We start from the raw sequence: 6,548 nt of genomic DNA, 5'->3' as shown, positions 1-6,548 counted from the left end.
GGTTAAAAATATTGGTTTAATTGAGTTAAAAAAATTTGGCCAGGGGCCGGGCTCTATATATATATATATATATATATATATATATATATATATATATATATATGTATGTATGTATGTATGTATGTATGTATGTATGTATGTATGTATGTATGTATGTATGTATGTATGTATGTATGTATGTGTATATATATATACACACACATATATATATAGGTATATTAATATATATGAGTATATATTTATAATAATTTATATTAAATTAAATTTGATTATAAAATGTAAAAAAAACAAATATGTGTATATATGTAAAAAAAAAAAAATATATATATATATACACATACATATATATATACATACATATATGTGTATATATATATATGTGTATATATGTATATATATATATACATATATACATACATACATATATATAGCATATATATATATATATATAAATAGCATATATATATATATATATATATACATATATATATATATATATATATACATATATATACATAAATATGTATATATATGTATATATATGTATACATATATATATGTGTATATATATATATGTATATATATATGTAAATATGTATATATGTATATATATATGTATACATATATATATGTATACATATATATATATATATATGTGTATATATACGTATATATGTATACATATATATATATATATATATATATATATATATATATATATATATGTATGTATGTATGTATGTATGTATGTATGTATGTATGTGTATATATATACACACACATATATATATATAGGTATATTAATATATATGAGTATATATTTATAATAATTTATATTAAATTAAATTTGATTATAAAATGTAAAAAAAACTAATATGTGTATATATGTAAAAAAAAATATATATATATATATATATATATACACATACATATATATATACATACATATATGTGTATATATATATATGTGTATATATGTATATATATATACATATATACATACATACATATATATATATAGCATATATATATATATATATATATATAAATAGCATATATATATATATATATACATATATATATATATATACATATATATACATAAATATGTATATATATATATATATATATGTATACATATATATATGTGTATATATATATATGTATATATATATGTAAATATGTATATATGTATATATATATGTATATATGTATACATATATATATATATGTATACATATATATATATATATGTGTATATATACGTATATATGTATACATATATATATATATATATATATATATATATATATATGTGTATATGTATATATATATATATATATGTGTATATATGTATATATATGTGTATATATGTATATATATATATAAATGTATATATGTATACATATATATATGTATATATATATATGTGTATATATGTATATATATATAATTGTATATATATATATATATATATATATATATATATATATATATGTATATATGTATATATGAAAACATATATAAATGTATATATTTGTATATATATACATATATATATATATATATGTATACATATATAGATACATATATATATATATATATATATAAATATATATATATATATATATATGCTGTATATATATAAATACATATATATATATATATATGTATATGATCTGTCTTATTGCAGATTAGACAAACAGCCTTTTCCTTACACTGAACAAAAAAAAGTCATATGTCCACTGATGTTTAAAAACTCTACACTCTGAGTCTATTTTACGTTTCCCCAACGATTTCATAATTTTTTCCCCCCCGTGTACTAATTCACTGCGGCGAGAGCGTGATGATGTCACGTTATCGATGGTAAAATGCATTTCTAGACAACATGATATGCCTGAGCGTCTGGGAGACCTCAAGAGTAACAAGCAGTAGAAAATGGATTGATGGATTTGCTAGAAAGGACAGATTAAAAAATTATAATAAAAAAAAAAAATTTGTATTTTGTACTCGGGACTACCCGCGGACCGGATTTTGGACGGTGGCGGGCCGTATCTGGCCCACGGGCCATAGTTTGTGGACCCCTGCTATAGACGTTTGTGTGCATGCAATCTTACCAACTTTGAATATAAATATGCTTGATTTTGGATTTGTATTGAATTTGCATATGTGGATCGCTTTTTTGCTTTTGTGTCGACGAGACATTCCTACCACAAACCAGATACACAAATAACTGTGACCTACACACTCCCCTGAACAACCAGCAGAGGGCACTGTAGCCAGAGCGGTCTGGGTCACAGAGCATTATATTCATTATATGCAAAATGCCCGGAGTTCTCTGCACAAAAACAATCCACATCTTTACAGAGAGAATGCACAACGGGCCTGAGCTAGCTAACGTTAGCGTTTTATTTACTAATGCTAATTTATCCAGTTAACCTGAAAGACCGTGCTAGCTGCTTATTTTATTGTATCAATGCCGTTTAATGACCTTGTCCCGATGTAGATACTGATCTCTTATCAGTGTAATGTGTGTCAAATCATCCCAAAAGTCATGACGTAATATGACCCTCCCTAGTGTGCCTCTGATTGGCTCGCCAGTGTCTGTGACCCAGACCGCTCTGGCTGCAGTGCCCTCTGCTGGTTGTTAAGGGGAGTGTGTAGGTCACATTTATTTGTGCATCTGGTTTGTGGTAGGAATGTCTCATCGACACAAAAGCAAAAAAGCGATCCACATATGCAAATTCAATACATATACAAATACAAAATCAACCATATTTATATTAAAATCTCAAAAATATATTTACAAATACACGTTTATTTGTACAAATTCTTGATTTATTTGTATGTCACATTTTTATATTTATAAATTTTATTTGTATATATTTTCAAATCTCAAAAATATATTTACAAATAGGCGTTTATTTATACAAATTATTTATTTATTTATATATCACATTTGTGTTTGTATATTTATTAATATTTGCATATGTATTAATATCATATTGATATATATAAGTTGATGAGAGACAATTCTACATCCATACTGTAGTACTCTTAGTCGCCACACACACTGAGTCACTATGAAGTGGGGTGGCGTACGTGAGCTAGCAGGCGCTTGTTGCTACCACATCATCTTTATGAATGAATATGTGACTACCAAGATGGAGGATTGTATAAACAAGCTCCAAAATGTCTCCGAATTGGTCTTTTTTTACGGGAAAAACATCTTGAAAGAAAACAAATCACCATACCAATAAGGCCAGTCTGTATTTTTTTAGTGCGCGTATCGATTGCGGGGAAAGTGTATAAATATAAACACACCTCAAGCAAGCATTAAAGAAGTTTCACAGGAGCGGCGAGGAGACAAGAGGCGGTGTTTAACAGGACTATTAGCACAGGATGGCGTAGCGATCAATACCGCCAGTTGGAGACAAGTAGCATCTTTGTCCTCCTGATGTGTTATTCATGCCCCAGCCTCCTCCTCACAGGCCCTAAAGACATTATCGGTGCCACGCAAAGGTGAGAAATGTCCCTGGAAGTTGATATCAAAGGCAGAAATTGTTTCTTTGTCTCCAAATTGCATCCTATCGTTTGCCGCAACATGCTAAGTGATGGACGCTGCAGGAGACGTCACGTTGGGCCTATTAGGACTTAATTGCTTCATTAATGGCTGCTCCTCTCGTGCTGCTCGTGTGTGCTTTAACCTTTCAGCAGTTCCCTAACAAATCACTTCATTGTTGTTTTAATACAGCGCATATTGATCCGTCTTCTTCTTCTTCTCTTTAGGAAGCGCGCGCAGTGAGTAAATGTCGGACTTCGTCCTCCAGATGTCTTCCCTGAACTCCAGTTGCTCCTGCGGCGTGGTGGCGAGTCGTCATCGCTCTTCATCGCCGCTAACAATTAGGTAATGAAATATTGATCTTACAACTTGGATTCATATTGATGCTATTAGCTTTGCATTGATAAATCACCACCCAGGAAGACATTAGTGTGTCCATCTGATGGATACGCCGCACAAACTCCAAAACAGGGTTCTCCTAACTCAGGGGTCGGCAACCCAAAATGTTGAAAGAGCCATATTGGACCAAAAATACCCAAAAAAATCTGTCTGGAGCCGCAAAAAATTAAAAGCCATATTACATACAGATAGTGTGTCATGAGATATAAATTGAATTAAGAGGACTTAAAGGAAACTAAATGAGCTCAAATATAGCTACAAATGAGGCATTATGATGCAAAATGTACATATAGCTAGCCTAAATAGCATGTTAGCATCGATTAGCTTGCAGTCATGCAGTGACCAAATATGTCTGATTAGCACTCCAACAAGTCAATAACATCAACAAAACTCACCTTTCATGCACAACCTTAAAAGTTTGGTGGACAAAATGAGACAGAAAAAGAAGTGGCATAAAACACGTCCTAGAAAGTCGGAGAAAGTTATACATGTAAACAAACTACGGTGAGTTCAAGGACCGCCAAAATTAGTAGGACAAAACGGCGCTCGCCAAATACTCGAATCAGTGAAGCATGTTTAATATAAACAGTGTGCTTTATAACAATTAGGGAGGTTTGTGTCATGTTTGTCCTCCTACAGAAACCATATTAAAACAAAAATAGATTTTTTTCCCCTCATCTTTTTCCATTTTTCATACATTTCTGAAAAAGCTCCAGAGAGCCACTAGGGCGGCGCTAAAGAGCCGCATGCGGCTCTAGAGCCGTGGGTTGCCGACCCCAGTCCTAACTTCTTCCACTGCGTATGGAAAATTTCCACATTCTTAATATTTTCTATCAAATACCACTGTACTGCTTAGTGTCATCATATTTTATAATATTGGGGCAACTAAATCCCCTTTTTGAGAGCGTCAACATACTCAAAAACATACCAAATCCATACCAAGCGATGTTTAATTTGATGAAAAACAGATAAAAAATGCCTTCTGAATATCTAAAGTGACGTAATGACAGTTTGATTGGGGATGGCGAGGAGCAGTTTTCACCGCCAGGCTCCGCCCACTATGGATAGGTACAGTTAAGAACTGAGCAATCCAGCACTTTAGGGTGTCATCATGATCGTCATTTGTACCAATTATGATCAAAATCTGAATTTGTGGAGCCGAGTTATTAACGTGTTTTGTGGCGAAGCATCAGGTCAAAGTTTGGCGCCATGCCACACCTACATTCTTGATAGCGTAGGCCGGGGGTCAGCAACCCGCGGCTCTCGAGCCGCATGCGGAATCTTTAGTGCCACCCAAGTGGCTCCCTGGAGCATTTTTAAAAAAGGATTGAAAATGAAAAAAAAATGGGGGGAAAATATATTTCTTTGTTTTAGTATGTTTTTGGTTTGAGGACAAACATGACACACACCCAATTGTTAGAAAGCCCACTGTTTAATATGTTTGTGTGTATGCTTCACTGATGAAGAGTATTTGGTTTTGTCCTACTGATTTCGGCGGTTCTTGAACTCACCATAGTGTGGACTGTGACGCAACAGTTTGTTTACATGTAAAATTTTCCACTCCTTCTTTGTCTCATTTTGTCCACCAAAAGTTTTATGCTGTACATGAATGCACAAAGGTGAGATTTGTTGATGTTATTGACTTGTTGGAGTGCTAATCAGGCACAAATGTAGCTTACCACCATGGGAATGAATGATGGGTTCCCACTTCTCTGTGAGCGCTTTGAGTATCTAATAATAGAAAAGCGTGATATAAAATCTAATCCATTATTATTATTATTATTATTATTATTATTTGGTCAGTGCATGACTGCAAGCAAATCAATGCTAACATGCTATTTAAGCTAGCTATATGTACATATTGCATCATTATGCCTCGTTTGTAGGTATATTTGAGCTCATTTAATATCCTTTACTTTTATCCTCTTTGTATATAATTTATATTTGCATGTCTCATGACACATTATCTGCATGTATTATTGGCTGCATTTCTGATAGTTGTTTGTGTGCCATGTTGTTCCAGACCACAGCAAACATTACCTAGCTTGCCATAGATTGTAATAAAAGAAGACAGCCTGCCATTTCCTTTAACTTGGACACACACATCTATACCTTTGGCCTTTGAAAGCCAGTAATTTCCAGGAGTTATCTCACCTTCTGAGTATCCTCTGATTTACTGATGGTTTCTAATATTGTAAAAATGTGTAGAATAAATATTAGATTTCAACATTTCTGTCAAAGAACATTTGCTTCAGCCTGCGACACATAATCATTTTTGATAGTAGGCTATTACAGCTAATATAGACACTTATGTCATGGGTTGCCTTCATTATAACACTTATATAAGGCTTTTCATTTTTTGCGGCTCCAGACAGATTTGTTTTTTGTATTTTTGGTCAAATATGGCTCTTTCAACATTTTGGGTTGCCAACCTTGGGCGTAGGCAAACAATATTTGCATTTCATCACTGACCATCAGTTTAGTATCTGTCTGTGATCATCTAAAGTGAAGTGATGACAGTATGACTGGTGATGGCGAGGAGCGGCTTTTGCTGCCAGGCCCCACCCACTTTGAATGGGTACGGACA

This window comes from Nerophis lumbriciformis, linkage group LG11 (assembly GCF_033978685.3).
Source record: "Nerophis lumbriciformis linkage group LG11, RoL_Nlum_v2.1, whole genome shotgun sequence".
Classification (NCBI taxonomy): Eukaryota; Metazoa; Chordata; class Actinopteri; order Syngnathiformes; family Syngnathidae; genus Nerophis; species Nerophis lumbriciformis.
This window is presented reverse-complemented; position numbering follows the sequence as displayed.